This window comes from Balaenoptera musculus, chromosome 9 (genome assembly GCF_009873245.2).
Source record: "Balaenoptera musculus isolate JJ_BM4_2016_0621 chromosome 9, mBalMus1.pri.v3, whole genome shotgun sequence".
NCBI lineage: Eukaryota > Metazoa > Chordata > Mammalia > Artiodactyla > Balaenopteridae > Balaenoptera > Balaenoptera musculus.
Genome location: NC_045793.1, coordinates 85,290,715 through 85,307,505, shown reverse-complemented (window position 1 = coordinate 85,307,505; position 16,791 = coordinate 85,290,715). Strand labels below are relative to the sequence as shown.

Below are 16,791 nucleotides of genomic sequence, written 5' to 3'. Positions count from 1 at the left end.
TAAAAATATTTTTGGATTCCATTTCTACTGCCTGTTAAACATTTATTCCTAGGGGCTCTCCTGGCCACTCAAATTCACTCTAATATCTCATTTTTCATCTTACTTCATTCATTCCTCAATAACCTTCAAGCTACTTAAGGGAAAAGACTATGCCCTATTTATCTTTTTATCCATGTTGTCTAGCTCAGTGCCTAGTACATAGTAAGGGCTCAATAAGCATCACTGAATGAATAAACCTGACTCTTCTCCTGGATTGGTAAATTAAGTTTAATATACTGTCACTCTCTCAGGCTTCAAAACTCTTTGTAATCTTTGCCTCCTAAATTCAATCAGTTCCTAAATTGTATAGATTCCAAATGAGCAATATCTTTCAAATATAACTTTTTATCCATTCCCACTGCTAGTTCACTAGTTCAAGATTACATGGCTTCTCTTATACTAAAGAATTAGTTTTATGTTTTCCCCATTTTCAATCTGTCTCTTTCTCAATCTCTTCTAAGCACTTTGGCTAGATAAATTATTCCATAAGCACAGAATTTACATATCACTTCCTTACATGGATACTTTTAAGCCTCTTTAGTCTCTACAGAATAAAGTTTAATCCACTTTGCATTCAGAGATCTCTGTAATGTGGTCTCAACCTCTTTTTTTACTAAGGGACCTAGAGATTGTCTATTATTCTTTCCATCTCTCTGCAATTGTAAATGCCTCATGTGGTTTAGGGAACAGCAGAATGACCTTCCCCAAGCTTAAGGCTGGCTTTGATTTTTTTTAACATAATTTGGGTAATTTCTCAACCCACCTGGTAACAGGTCCTGGCATATTAGTTCTCATCTTCTGAGATAAATATATGTCATTCATTAAAAAACAAAAATAACCTGAATTTCACTATGATTAAGAATTTGCTGGTATAATATAATCACCTTTGCATTAGGTCTCTTCAGTTCTTTGGGAAAGTGCAGCTCCACTATCAGTTGAAGCTGCTTTTTCCAAGTTGTTCACATCTTGGAGGTTTACATGCCTTACATTTCTTGAACTGTCCTTCCTCTGACTTGAAACTCAATGCCTTCATCAAATCCTCTCTCTATCACCTTCTGCAGATCTTCAAAGATGTCCAATACCTCTGCTGTAGCAACACAGTGCTTCATGGAATCCTACAGTGATTGTATCTATGAATTCACTGCACAAGGTATTTCTCTAATTTTTAATTTTTCAAATATGTTATGTTATGCTTGAGAAAGATTGTGAATATTTATGGAAACAACACTATGACAGTTTGGGTTTTTTTTCAGACATGGCAAAATAACATGGACAAATAGATGTCCATGGCTAAGCCTATAACTTTTATATATTTATCTCTTTCAGTGTTCTTTATCACTTCCAATTTTTTTTCTAAAGGCTTTTTTAGGTCTCACACACTTATCTACTTTCTTCAGAGACTTTTTCACTTTATTGGAAGACATTTTCACTCAACAGTGTGGGGAAGATGATATGATGATGCATCGTGATTTAATCAATAGGATCATGAAAAGTGATCCTAGCTAAGAAATAGTTTAGTCATAACTGCTTCATTGTATTTGCAAATTCATTATAGCAGGGTTTCCTATTCAGCTGTCAAATTCTGAATAAAATTTTCAAGTTATTATAGTAAATATTTGGATAGTGATAGTTCAGAGAGAGTTATTTCAAGCTGCAGGTTTTTTCACCATTTATTCACCATATTCTTAACTGTGTCCTCTTTGTGGAATCTCTCTTCCAACAGTTTCCTCCCCATTGTGTTTCATATGTCCAAAATCCACTTGATTTTTATGGTTATGTGCCATTTGCTACATTGCATTTGTTTCCTCCAGTTGGAAGAGAACACTTTTCTTTGAATTTTCCTGACCTACTAATCCATTCATTCATTCATTCAGCAATTATTGTCATATGTTGTATGCTAACCATGATCAATTTCAGGCTACCAATATAATGTCACTGAATGCAGAGTGTGAAGACATAAACACAATTCCACTCCAGGAATACCATGGAAGTTACCAAATACTGCAAATTAGGGCTGTCTATTTCCCCAGAAAGACAGTTTACAGAAATAAGATTACATATATATACATATATATGCATATATATATAAGATTTGTGAATAAGAAGGCTCTGAGATAGTAGCCTATCTGCTGTGTTGGAAAAACAGTGAGAATGACATTACAGCTGGAACAGAGAGAGAGCCAGCAGAGGGTTGAAGATAAGGTTAGAAATGTAAAAAGGTGCTTCATCTAAGGCCTTGTATGTCATAGGAACAATTTTTCTTTTTACTGAGTGACTAGGGGAAACCATTGCATGATTTTGAGCAGAGTAGTGACCTGTTTTGGCTACTGTGTGAAAAATAGATTGACACAGAGCAAAAGCAGAAGCAAGGGGACCAATAAGTAGGGCATTGACTCAGGCAAGATATCACAGTGGCTTGGAACAAGCTGGCAGGAGTGCAGATATAAGAACTGGTCTGTTTTTACAATATTTTTTGAAGGTAGAATTGGCAGAATTTGTCAATGGATTGTTTGTGGGGTGGAGAAAAAGAGAAGGATTAAAGGTGGATCCAAGAGTTTTGGGATGAGCAACTGGAGGAATGAGATGGGAAAGATTCTAAGCACAACATATGCTGTGGAGAGGGTGGGGATATCAGGAGTGTTAGGTGCTCATTTTATACATGTTAAGTTATCCAAAAACCTGATTGGACTGAGTTCAGGGGAGAATTGGAGAAGAAAAAATTGTAACAGCAAGTATAGCTAACTATAGTGTGGAAGCCTGCATGGTCTGGGAATTGTATAGTTTGCTTATGAGCAGCAGTTAGGAACTCCTTCTTTTAATGGTCATAAATTCAAGTGAAGCCAGTGAGATTCTGCATTTTTCATCAGTTCTGTCCAGTTGTGTGGATGCAGGCAGAGAGCAAGGGGATATACTAACGCCGGGAGAAAATTTCCTGTGTAAATATTGCAGAATTTGAAGTTTATTCTTAGATCAATAACTATGTCCACAAGGGCTTTTCAAGAGGAGGTATGGCTCATTTAGGGATGGATATGATATGTAGAGTCTTCCTTAAATAGAGGTCAGTGTGCATGTTTTGATCATGAGGAAAAATAATTGTGTTGATCATAGAAGCTTTTTACAGGTAATATCCATTTTATCCCTGAGGTGTTCTAAGCAGTCTCTTTCTCCTTCTGCTTTTGGACTTGCACAGAAATTGTTTTCTATTTGTCTGGTTTTATCTCAGTTCATTACTTTTAGTTTACATTTCATAAAACCAGAGAATGGTTTAATACGGTGTAATGCATTTTAATGGTGCTATGATTCAGTGACAGTATTTTGTTCTTATAGCTCCATGTTACATCCCATTGATATGGGCTTAACCTAAAATAATGTTTACACAAGCAGAGGACTGTGACTTCAAATCTTCTCATTCACTACCACTCAATGAAAAAATTCCTATATTATTTAAATAAATAATATGTATTAAAATACAAAATAGGCATTCATTTTGATCACAAATGGTTGAGAATATTCCAATTTTAGCTTATCAAGGCCTTATAGTATTTTATTATTTAAAATTCATAGTACCACTTCAAATTAGCATGATTAATGTGGGCATTTGAACTAGGCAATAGTTCCGGACAACTATCCACAAACAATTATTTAAGACAAACCGATTATCTAATGATTCTTTCTTTGTCTCGTATGGGTCTATCAAAGACAGCATGCTCTCAGAAATCAATTTACAATTATTTTATTTTTTCATGTAGAACAATTCACAATTTAACAAGTGATGGGTTTTCCCTTTTGTAGTGGTTATTTACTACCATTACTCAGAAGGACATTTAATTACTCCTGAGGCTTGAGTCATTAAAAAAATTTCAGAGGTTGAAAATGCTCTGCTTTTATTTATCTATATATTTAAACAACATTTATTTAGAACCTACTATGTTCAAATATTGATGATTTCCCACATTAAAATTGGACTGCTCTCAAAATACATTAAAATTTGGTAGGAGAGAAATACACTCACAAAAGCAATTCAAGGGAGTAAACCAGGCAGTAAGGGGAGTGTGGATGAGGTTCAGAGTTGGAATGCTGGTGTTGAGTGAGGGCAATTGTTTTTCTAAAAATCTGTCACATCAGCATGCTTGTGTTAGAAGGATTTATTCCAAGCTCGCTAGATATGTTCGATATATCTTCTATCAGTGTTATATATTTAATATCAATTATTAATTACACCATTTTGGACCCCATATAATTTAATTTCAACAAAATCTAAACAGAAGAAATAACCCTAAGAGTAAAACATTAATAAAGTTTAAGGTGATTCATCTGAATCTACATGTCTTTTAGCTGATAAATATAAATTGGAGTATTTGGCCTTTCCCTGTTCCAATCCACTACCTGATGTAAAATGATTGTCCTTAAATTCAAATCTGATCCTGTCACTTTCATCTCAAAATCCTTCACCAACTTTCCAGGAAAAGTTCCAAGCTTGTTAGGCTATCCTGCCCAAACTTACCCCATCACCATTGCTACTACTACTACTACCACTACTGCAATATACGCACAAACGTACATGCACATATACTCTATCAGGATAAATCCTCATTTTTATTAATGATTGGGCATCTTCTCTTAGAAATATTTCCTGACCTCTCGGTATGGGTTGGACTTCACACTCCAAATGTGTTCCCATTGTACCCTGTTCACAACTTTTTCATTATATTGGAAATGCCCTTTTATGCATCTCTTTTCCTTACTAGATTTCTTTTTAGTGATTTTTGTAATGAGTGTGATGATTAATTTTATGAGTCAACTTGTTTGGGCCAAAATGCCCGGATATTTGGCCAAAGTGATTCCAGATGTTTCTGTGAAGATGTTTTTTGGATGAGATTAACATTTAAATTGGTGGACTTAGAGTTAAGCTGATTATTCTCCATAGTGTGGGTGGGCCTTATTCAATCAGCTGAAGGCCTTAGTAGAACAAAGACTGACCTCTCATGAGCAAGAAGGAATTCTGCTAGTAGACTGCCTTTGGACTCAAACTGCAACTCTTCCCTGGGTCTCCAGCCTGCCAACATACCTCACAAATTTTGGATTTACCAAGCCTCTACAATCATGTGAACAAGTTCCTGAATCTCTCTCTCTTTCTCTCTGTACACACACACACACACACACACACGCACACACACACACACACACACACACACACACACACAGGTTCTGTATTTCTGTAGAACCCTAAGTAATATAATCGGGTAGTATGCCTTGTTCATTTTCGCATTCTCACTGTTTTTTACGGCACTTGGAACAAAATGGGTATTTAACACTGATGGAGTAAAAGAATGAATATACTGTCTAACACATTTCAGACACTATGTAATAATTAATTTAAAAATAAATCAGTCTCAGATATTCCTTCAAGAAGCCTATTATCTATTGTGAGAAATAAAACTTGTACATAAATGTTAGTAATACAAGGTGAAAGAAGTGTCACAAGGAGAGACTAATAATTGACCATTGACAGTGATCAAAACAGTGTCAGTATGCTTGGAAGAATACTGTCTGTCTAGGAGCTTAGAGCACTTTTACAGCACAAGTCAAGAGAGAGCTGTCGTGCTTAGAGTAGAATCACTCCTTTGAATACATCAATTCCTGGATGTCTAGAGAATGCCTGCATAGCAAGAGTAAGACTCTTCTTCTGCATCCATGATTTCTCCATCAGCAAAAGTCAAATGTGAGTCTCAGAATTCTGTATACCCTAGAACACCTCAACCATTCCCTCACCTCAACACTCACAGCCTTGCCAAAACTATCTTCCTTGAGACCATTGGAATTTTCTCCTAATGCCCCATGTCCTTTTTCATTTTACATCCCACAAAAAGCTAGGACTCTTACTATCCCTTATTCCTTAGGCTCTAATCTCCAGTTAGCTCTGTATTTTGCTTTTTCTGACTTCATATACTATTCCTCCCATTTCCTGAAAATCTTCCATTGATTCCTCTGTAACTCTTGAAAGTCAACCTCAAAATCCTCCATTTTAAACTTTTTTTTTCTGAATGTCCCTTCATCTTCTTGATGTAAGAAAAATTCTGGACTTTCCAGTGCTTCTTTTCCCTGAGCCATTTGTTTAAGTGAAAGAATTTGATGGACGCCACATCCTTATTTGCACTATGACAGTTTCCTTGCTTCTAGACAGCTAACCTTTAAGCTAAGGTTGCATACTATAATTTTTAAAATCACGATACACACTGTAAACTAACAATTTCTGTATTACTCAAGGTAGGTTAGAATGTGTTGTGGTAACACACAACCCCCAAATATCACTGGCTTCATATAACAAAGATTCATTTCTTTAACATTCTATTTGCCTGTTATGGGTTAGCTGAAGGCTCTGCTCTGTGTCATCTTCACACAGGAATGCAGGATAATGGAGAATCCATCACCTGTAATGTTATTAGTCACTTAGGAAATGAAAAAGGAACATGGTGGAAAATTAGCAGGCACTACATTCTATGGTGTAGTGACCCACAACAATTCCACCCATGTTTCTTTGGCCAGAGAAAGTCACAAGGCCACATCTAATTTTATGGGAACCAGGAAATGAAATCCTACCATGGATCAGAAGGAGAGAAACCAGAAATACCCCTGAAAAACATCAATACCTACTACAGACCTTAAACCAGGGTAGATAATACCACGGTAACAAGACAAAGCTTAACAATACTCCATATTTAATCTCAGCTTCTACCTGGAATCCCTTTTGGAAAATATTTTGATGATGAATTCTATCCCCCAAATTATTTATAAAACCAAAACATAAATAAAAGAAAGAACTACTCATCTATGAAGTATTCAAGTTTGCCACTCAAGGAAGTGGTTTTATATTTAAAACTATGTTTATGTTATGTGACATAACATATGAGGTATTCAAGTTTGCCACTCAAGGAAGTGGTTTTATATTTAAAACTATGTTTATGTTTTGTGACCATTAGCAAATTAAGAGATATTATTTTGATGCTTATATCCAGCATATAATATGTATTAAAAAGGCAGTTTCCCAGACTCACAGACTTAGAGAATGAACTTATCGTTACCAGGGGGGAAGGATAGGGGGGAGGGATAGATTGGGAGTTTGGGATTGACATGTACATACTACTATATTTAAAATAGATAACCAACAAGAACCTACTGTATAGCACAGGGAACTCTGCCTAATATTCTGTAATAACCTAAATGGGAAAAGAGTTTGGAAAAAATAAAATAAAATAAAGGTTCTTTTTTTATTCTAGGGGAAAAAAGGCAGTTTCCTATGTTTCAATTTTCATATTTAGATGCAAATCTTAAAGTATTTATACGCTAAATTTATTTCTACATAAACAAAATCTAGAAGATTATTTTGGAATATATATTAAACAGTCTGTTATTTTCTTTTTTATTAATACATTTTAAAAGTCAATGAACAAAAATAATTGTTTTCTAATAATATATGAACATTAGGAAAATAATGCCATCATGTTCTTGAAAAAAACCTTTCAAAAATGACTTTATCAAAAAATATAAATAGATATTAAATCAGGGACTGCATTTTTTTTTTTTAAATAATGGAGACATTCATTTGGATTTTCCTACAGGATGGTAGTTATTATTAGTAGCTCACACTTATTTTTTTTTTTTTAATTTATTTATTTATTTTTGCTGTGTTGGGTCTTCGTTTCTGTGCGAGGGCCCTCTCCAGCTGCGGCGAGCGGGGGCCACTCTTCATTGCGGTGCGCGGGCCTCTCACCGTCGAGGCCTCTCCCGCTGCGGAGCACAGGCTCCAGACGCACAGGCTCAGCAGTTGTGGCTCATGGACCCAGCCGCTCCGCGGCATGTGGGATCCTCCCAGACCAGGGCTCGAACCCGTGTCCCCCGCACTAGCAGGCAGATTCTCCACCACTGCGTCACCAGGGAAGCCCAGGGACTGCATTTATATCTGAATATAAATAAATACAAAAACAATTCATTCCAAGATTAGAATATTATTCAACATCATGAATAATTTTCATCAAGTACATACTGATTGTACCATTTTGGGACTTACGGCCAAAAATGTAAGAACAATAGAAATGGGCTTGTTCAATTATACTTTGTTCATTCACTCTATAAAAGTATTCATTCTTTCTACAAATATGTCCCTTTCAGAATTCTATAGTTGGTTTTGAAGAGGTCAACAGATTATAGAAATGTAAATAAATAAATCATGTAGTATATTGGAAGTCCATATGCACTGTAGAGACAAATAAATTAATGAGAGGGAGTCAAGCAATCCAGTGGAAGGGCTGGGGCTGTGTTGAATGGAGGGTCTACAACCTCAATATGTCCTTGACTCTGCTCTCCAGTTGTTATGTTCTTCCACTCTCAACATGCATTGTATCTACTTTTAAGTCATTATGAAATTTTCATTTTTTAATTGTCTTTGTTCACCACAAAGTCTTACCAAAATAAAGGGAAACTTTATCATAAAAGAAAAGGAAGTGAATAGCATTAATTTTACAGTAGTCAACAAAAACAATTTATAGCAAATTTACATAGTATACTGCTGGTGTAGTTTTAGTTGCTGAATGACTATGCTAAGCCTTGCAAACTTTTGGCAAAATGCTAATAATGTCAGATATTTTTAGAGGAAGAATATAGGAAAATTTTACTTGAATTATAAAATATATAATATTGTGATGGAGACTAGAACTTTTGTTAAATTATAAATGGAACATACTTTATCTTTTAAATCATAATGTGAGCAGTTCTTAGGTACTGACTACTGGTTCCGTATTCTCCTTTCACATCTGTGGTGAACTTCCTTTTCATTTCCCTTCAATATGATCAATTCTCAATAATATGATTGTGACTAGCGTTGCAGCAAATAGTATTTAGGTGAATAGAGTTGAGTTATCACCATACTTCACAGATCACAGGCAAATTTCAGATTTGATATTTGGAAAAATACAGTAAGAGGAGAACTTTCCCAAAATTATTTTGAATAAGAATTCTATCATACAAGAACTCTCTCACTTTCTCTTTAAAAAAGTTTTTTTAAACTTTAGCCCTCTGACCTCATCAGCAACCATTTTTACAATTTTATTATTTTTTATAGTAAAGTTTTCTTGTAAGCTTCAGAAATGACAGCTATTAAATTATAACCCATAATTCAATCTACCCTTTGCTCTTTCCTTAAAATGTATCTTCATTGATGAGTCACATTCTCCTGTTCCTTTCAACCCATGAATCATTACGTCATTTCTATAGTATAATTACCTGTGCTGCCTTCATTTATTTACTGGAAGAGGCATAATATAGAGTTAATGAATTTCTCTTGGAAATGATAACTTGGATTATGTCCATTGCTAACATAATTTCTTGGACATTTTCTCTTATTATGTTATTACAATGAAAGAGAATGCATCAACGTTTTAAACCCATCACCCAAAATAACTATAATTATAACTGCTTTTATTTACACAGCATCTTTTGGCTGAGTGTTCACAAATACTTCAGAATTAGGTTGTAAACAGTACATAGAAAAGATAATGCAGCAATAGTAATGAGGGCAAATATATTTTGTTGGGTTGGACTGCTCACAGAAGCTGGATAATAAACATTAGCATAAGTTGTGGTTTGTAAAAACATCTAGTGTGCTTTCAGCTTCAGTTTGTATTAAGGTTTGAAAATGTAGACAATATCAAGAAATTTTTTTGATTTCTTCCAAAGAGATAATATTCCTGATTGTAAGTTTAGTTGAATAAAGGGTCTACTTTGTCCTAGTATTGTGTTCTTGTATCTTCTTAGAGTATAGTCTAATCAGATTTGTTTTGTGAATTTATTCTTGGTTAATAGAAAACTAATTGAGGTAGATATATATTGCCTTTGTTTTAATGTGACATTGTTTTCATTTATTTATGCAAACACATGGGCATTCAATAAACTTTGCTATAAAAATTCTTATCACAGAAACATCGTTCTTAAGTTGTGGTAATCTGATAAATTACTTTGTCTTCCTTATTGATAAATATATGGACATTGAGCCTGGCATTCTAGGTTATGGGATAACAACTGGATAAGTTAAAGGAAAAAACAAATCTTTGCTTTAGTTATAAAATGTTTGCATTGTGATATGCTAGCGTGGCACATAACAAAATTTTCCTCAGTTAAAATTCTGGTTCTGTCACTAAATTGTAACTTGTATCTATATTTAACTGAACTTGTGTATATATTTAATTCATTGGCACCTCAGTTTCTATATTTATGAAATGGTAATAATAATATACACATTAGAGAGCTAAAATGAGAATACAGCATATTGGGGATATTTTAGGGCCACATAGAAGTGTAGGATGTACAAGAAATGAGTCTACAGAAGTATGCTAGATATAGATAATAAATCACCTTGTTTGCCAGGGTAGAAATGTTCATTTTATTCTATTTTGTGGATGACCCATTGATGTATATTAATAATGAAAGTATTATGATCATTTTACATTTTTGGAAATGTCCTTTAACAATTGATGATAGTGATCTAGAGGATAAATAATGGAGGCTTGCAGCTCAAGGCAAAAAAATGCAGGGAAAGATGGAGTTGAGAAGTACACAAGACAGGGAGCAAATGTGAATAGAGGCTGAGTATACAGCCCTTGGAATTAAACAGGCTAGACTATTTTCCATTTTGGTCACCTAATACCTGTGGGTCTCTGGGTGATTTACATAATGTCTCTCTTGTAAATCTCATTTTTCTCACACGTATAATGTAACTGTTATAAGTCTTCTTCACAGGATGGTAGTAAGTGTGATATGAGGTAATGCATTTATGATACTTAATACAATGTTTGGAACTTATAATTCTGTATAAAAATGTTAACTAATTATGATTATTAGATTGAATTGACAGCACTCTATCTTCTGAATGAAAGAAGTGAGAAAGGGAGGAGCATAAGAAGATTCATGTTTATGAAATAAACAATTATATTGAAGATGATGTAAAACATATCAACCATTTATATTTGTTTGCTCATTACTTCCATAATTTTTGAACATACTATATGTGACATTGTGAGCAACAAAAGACTATTAAATATGCATTTACTAAGTAAAATAGGCACTAGGCACTATGCTATGACTGTCTACAGTGAACAGTGGATACAAAACTGAAAAGACACTGCCCCTGCCCTAGCATAGGTAATACTCTAGTGTACATCCAGGTTTCTAGCTTGATTGTGAATGTAAGAGAAGGAGTAGGAAAAAAAAAACAAAGAAAGATGCATACCCTGCCAATAAAGTGCTTACCAAATGAACAACAAAATAAACCTGTAAATTAAAAGAAAGTATTAATATCAATAAAATTAGAAATCAGTTGAATAGAAAAATGTGATAACAGTAAAAGTCAATAAAAATCAAAAGATGTTTCATTAAAATGACCAATAAAGTGACAAAGCTTTTGCAAATCTCATTAAGAGTAGTATACAAAAGAAGTAATAACTAAAGATATGAATTGTTTGGAGAAAATAATTCAAGTTCAAATATATATTAAAATTTTTGAAAATTTGGATGAAGGAGATACTGTAGGAAAATTTTAATGTTAAATATTGACCCTAAAATGAGAAGAAAACTTGTATTAGCATTAATTATACTAGAATTATTTTCAGTACACCATAGGTACACCCCAAAACAAAGATAGTATGTCTAAATAGTTTTGAGCACACATTCCTATTAACATCAAAAAGTAATAATTACAAAATTTATTTCATATAATATATGAGAAATCTGAAGTTTCCCAATTATTTTTTTAAGATTAGCATAAACTTGATAGTAAAAAACATAAAGAAAATGAAATCTAGCAATTTATTAAAAGAATAACATGGCCAAGTACACTTTATCTAAAAAATGTAAGTATTAACATTTTATCATATTAACAAAGGAAAAATTGCATTACACTACTCTATGCATTACTGTATAGAAAGTATTTAATAAAGACAGCATCCACCAGCCAACGAGAGAGGCCTCAGAAGAAAACAACCCTACCAGACACCTTGATCTCAGACCTCTAGCCTCTAGAATTGTACAACAGTAAATTTCTGTTGTTTAAGCCACCCAGTCTGTGGCACTTTATTATGGTCGCCCTAGCAAACGACTGCACCAACCTAGTCAGAGAGAGGAAACAAGATGGTGGAGAAGAAGGATGTGCTCTCACTCCCTCATGTGAGAATGCCAGAATCACAAGTAGCTGCTGGACAGTCATCGACAGGAAGACACTGGAACTCACCAAAAAAGATACCCCACATCCAAAAACAAAGGAGAAGCCACAATGAGATGGTAGGAGGGGCGAAATCACAGTAAAATCAAATCCCATAACCACTGGGTTGGTGACTCACAGACTGGAGAACACTTATACCACAGAAGTCCACCCACTGGAGGGAACGTTCTGAGCCCATGTCAGGCTTCCCAACCTGGGGGTCCGGCAACGGGAGGAGGAATTCCTACAGAGTCAGACTTTGAAGGCTAGTGGGATTTGATTGCAGGACTTCCACAGGACTGGGGGAAACAGAGACTCCACTCTTGGAGGGCACACACAAAGTAGTGTGCACATCGGGACCCAGGGGAAGGAGCAGTGACCCTGGGGGAGACTGAACCAGACCTACCTGCTAGTGTTGGAGGGTCTCCTGCAGAGGAGGGGGGTGGCTGTGGCTCACCGTGGGGACAAGGACACTGGCAGAAGAAGTTCTGGAATGTACTCCTTGGTGTGAGCCCTCCCAGAGTCTGTCATTAGCCTCACCAAAGAGCCCAGGTAGGCTCCAGTGGTGGGTTGCATCTGGCCAAACAACCAACAGGAGGGAACCCAGCCCCACCCATCAACAGTCAAGCAGATTAAAGTTTTACTGAGCTCTACCCACCAGAGCAACAGTCAGCTCTACCCACCACCAGTCCCTCCCATCAGGAAACATACACAAGCCTCTTAGATAGCCTCATCCACCAGAGGGCAGATGGCAGAAGCAAGAAGAACTGCAATCCTGCAACCTGTGGAACAAAAACCACATTCACAGAAAAACAGACAGATGAAAAGGTAGAGGGCTATGTACCAGATGAAGGAACAAGATAAAACCCCAGAAAAACATCTAAATGAAGTGGAGATAGGCAACCTTCCAGAAAAAGAATTCAGAATAATGATAGGGAAGATGATCCAGGACTTCAGAAAAACAATGGAGGCAAAGATCAAGAAGATGAAAGAGGGGCTTCCTTTGGTGGCGCAGTGGTTGAGAATCTGCCTGCCAATGCAGGGGACACGGGTTCGAGCCCTGGTCTGGGAGGATCCCACATGCCGCGGAGCAACTGGGCCCGTGAGCCACAATTGCTGAGCCTGCGTGTCTGGAGCCTGTGCTCCGCAACAAGAGAGGCCGCGATAGTGAGAGGCCCGCGCACCGCGATGAAGAGTGGCCCCCACTTGCCGCAACTGGAGAAAGCCCTCGCACAGAAACGAAGACCCAACGCAGCCAAAAATAAATAAATAAATAAAATTTAAAAAAAAAAAGAGTCAATTTGTATTTGTAACCTAAAATATTTATTAAAAAAAAAAAAAAAGAAGATGCAAGAAATGTTTAACGAAGACCTAGAAGAATTAGAGAACAAACAAACAGAGATGAACAATACAATAACTGAAATGAAAACTACACTAGAAGGAATCAATAGCAGAATAACTGAGGCAGAAGAACGGATAAGTGACCTGGAAGACAGAATGGTGGAATTCACTGCTGCAGAACAGAATAAAGAATAAAGAATAAAAAGAAATGAAGACAGCCTAAGAGACCTCTGGCACAACATTAAATGCAACAATATTTGCATTAAAGGGGTCCCAGAAGGCAAAGAGAGAGACAAAGGACCAGAGAAAATATCTGAAGAGATTATAGTCAAAAACTTCCCTAACATGGAAAAGGAAATAGCCACCCAAGTCCAGAAAGCACAGTGAGTCCCATACAGGATAAACCCAAGGAGAAACATGCTGAGACACATAGTAATCAAATTGGCAAAAATTAAAGACAAAGATAAAATTATTGAAAGCAGCAAGGGAAAAACGACAAATAACATACAAGGGAACTCCCATAAGGTTAACAGCTGATTTCTCATCAGAAACTCTACAAGCCAGAAGGGAGTGGCATGATATACATAAAGTGATGAAAGAGAAGAACCTACAACCAAGATTGCTCTGCCCAGCAAGGATCTGATTCAGATTCGATGGAGAAATCAAAAGCTTTACAAGCAAGCAAAAGCTAAGAGAATTCAGCACCACCAAACCAGCTCTACAACAAATGCTAAAGGAACTTCTCTAAGTGGGAAACACAAGAGAAGAAAAGGACCTACAAAAACAAACCCAAAACAATTAAGAAAATGGTCATAGGAACATACATATCGATAATTACCTTAAACATGAATGGATTACATGCTCCAACCAAAAGACACAGGCTTGCTGAATGGATACAAAAACAAGACCCATATATATGCTGTCCACAAGAGACCCACTTCAGACCTAGGGACACATACAGACTGAAAGTGAGGGGATGGAAAAAGATATTCCATGCAAATGGAAATCAAAAGAAAGCTGGAGTAGCAATACTCATATCAGATAAAATAGACTTTAAAATAAAGAATGTTACAAGAGACAAGGAAGGACACTACATAATGATCAAGGGATCAATTGAAGAAGAAGATATAACACTTATGAATATATAGGCACCCAACATAGGAGCACCTCAATACATAAGGCAATTGCTAGCAGCTATAAAAGAGGAAATCGACAATAACACAATAATAGTGGGGGACTTTAACACCTTACTTACACCAATGGACAGATCATCCAAAATGAAAATAAATAAGGAAACACAAGCTTTAAATGACACAATAGACCAGATAGATTTAATTGATATTTATAGGACATTCCATCCAAAAACAGCAGGTTACACGTTCTTCTCAAGTGCGCATGGAACATTCTCCAGGATACATCACATCTTGGGTCACAAATCAAGCCTCAATAAATTTAAGAAAATTGAAATCTTATCAAGCATATTTTCTGACCACAACGCTATGAAATTAGAAATGAATTACAGGGGAAAAAAAGTAAAAAACACAAACACATGGAGGCTCAACAATACGTTACTAAATAACCAAGAGATCACTGGAGAAATCAAAGAGGAAATCAAAAACTACCTAGAGACAAATGACAATGAAAACACGACGATCCAAAACCTATGGGATGCAGCAAAAGCAGTTCTAAGAGGGAAGTTTATAGCTATACAAGCCTACCTCAAGAAACAAGAAAGACCTCAAATAAACAATCTAAACTTACACCTAAAGGAACTAGAGAAAGAAGAACAAACAAAACCCAAAGTTAGCAGAAGGAAAGAAATCATAAAGATCAGAGCAGAAATAAATGAAATAGAAACAAAAAAACAATAGCAAAGATCAATAAAACTAAAAGCTGGTTCTTTGAGGAGATAAACAAAATTGATAAACCATTAGCCAGACTCATCAAGAAAAAGAGGGAGAGGACTCAAATCAATTAAATTAAAAATGAAAAAAGAGAAGTTACAACAGACACCACAGAAATACAAAGCATCCTAAGAGACTACTAGAAGCAACTCTATGCCAATAAAATGGACAACCTGAAAGAAATGGACAAATTCTTAGAAAGGTATAACCTTCTGAGACTGAACCAGGAAGAAATAGAAAATATGAACAGACAAATCACAAGTAATGAAATTGAAACTGTGATTAAAAATCCTCCAACAAACAAAAGTCCAGGACCAGATGGCTTCACGGATGAATTCTATCAAACATTTAGAGAAGAGCTAACACCCATCCTTCTCAAACTCTTCCAGAAAATTGCAGAGGAAGGAACACTCCCAAACTCATTCTCTGAGGCCACCATCACCCTGATACCAAAACCAGACAAAGATACTACAAAAAAAGAAAATTACAGACCAATATCACTGATGAATATAGATGCAAAAATTCTCAACAAAATACTAGCAAGCAGAATCCAACAACACATTAAAAGGATCATACATCATGATCAAGTGGCATTTATCCCAGGGATGCAAGGATTCTTCAATATACACAAATCAATCAATGTGATACACCATATTAACAAATAGAAGAATAAAAACCATATGATCATCTCAGTAGATGCAGAAAAAGCTTTTGACAAAATTCAACACCCACTTATGATAAAAACTCTCCAGAAAGTGGGCGTAGAGGGAACCTACCTCAACATAATAAAGGCCATATATGACAAACCCACAACAAAGATCATTCTCAATGGTGAAAATCTGAAAGCATTTCCTCTAAGATCAGGAGCAAGACAAGGATGTCCACTCTCACCACTATTATTCAACATAGTTGTGGAAGTCCTAGCTACGGCAATCAGAGAAGAAAAAGAAGTAAAAGGAATACAAATTGGGAAAGAAGTAAAACTGTCACTTTTTACAGATGACATGACACTATACATAGAGAATCCTAAAAGTGCCATAAGAAAAGTACCAGAGCTAATCAATGAATTTGGTAAAGCTGCAGGATAAAAAATTAATGCTCAGAAATCTCTTGCATTCCTATACACTAATGATGAAAAATCTGAAAAAGAAATTAAGGAAACACTCCCATTTACCATTGCAACAAAAAGAATAAAATACCTAGGAATAGGGGCTTCCCTGGTGTCACAGTGGTTGAGAATCTGCTTACTAATGCAGGGGA

The 16,791-nt window shown here is 35.7% G+C and overlaps 1 long non-coding RNA gene across 1 annotated transcript in view; it reads left to right on the top strand.

Annotated features, from left to right (window-relative positions):
- Positions 1-1,106: 1,106 nt before the first annotated feature.
- The window catches only part of LOC118901100, a 214,003-nt gene continuing 198,318 nt past the window's right edge, over positions 1,107-16,791 (top strand). The window contains exon 1 of the long non-coding RNA XR_005021292.1: positions 1,107-1,189. This is a non-coding gene — a long non-coding RNA (uncharacterized LOC118901100). The remainder of the gene's footprint in view (positions 1,190-16,791) is intronic.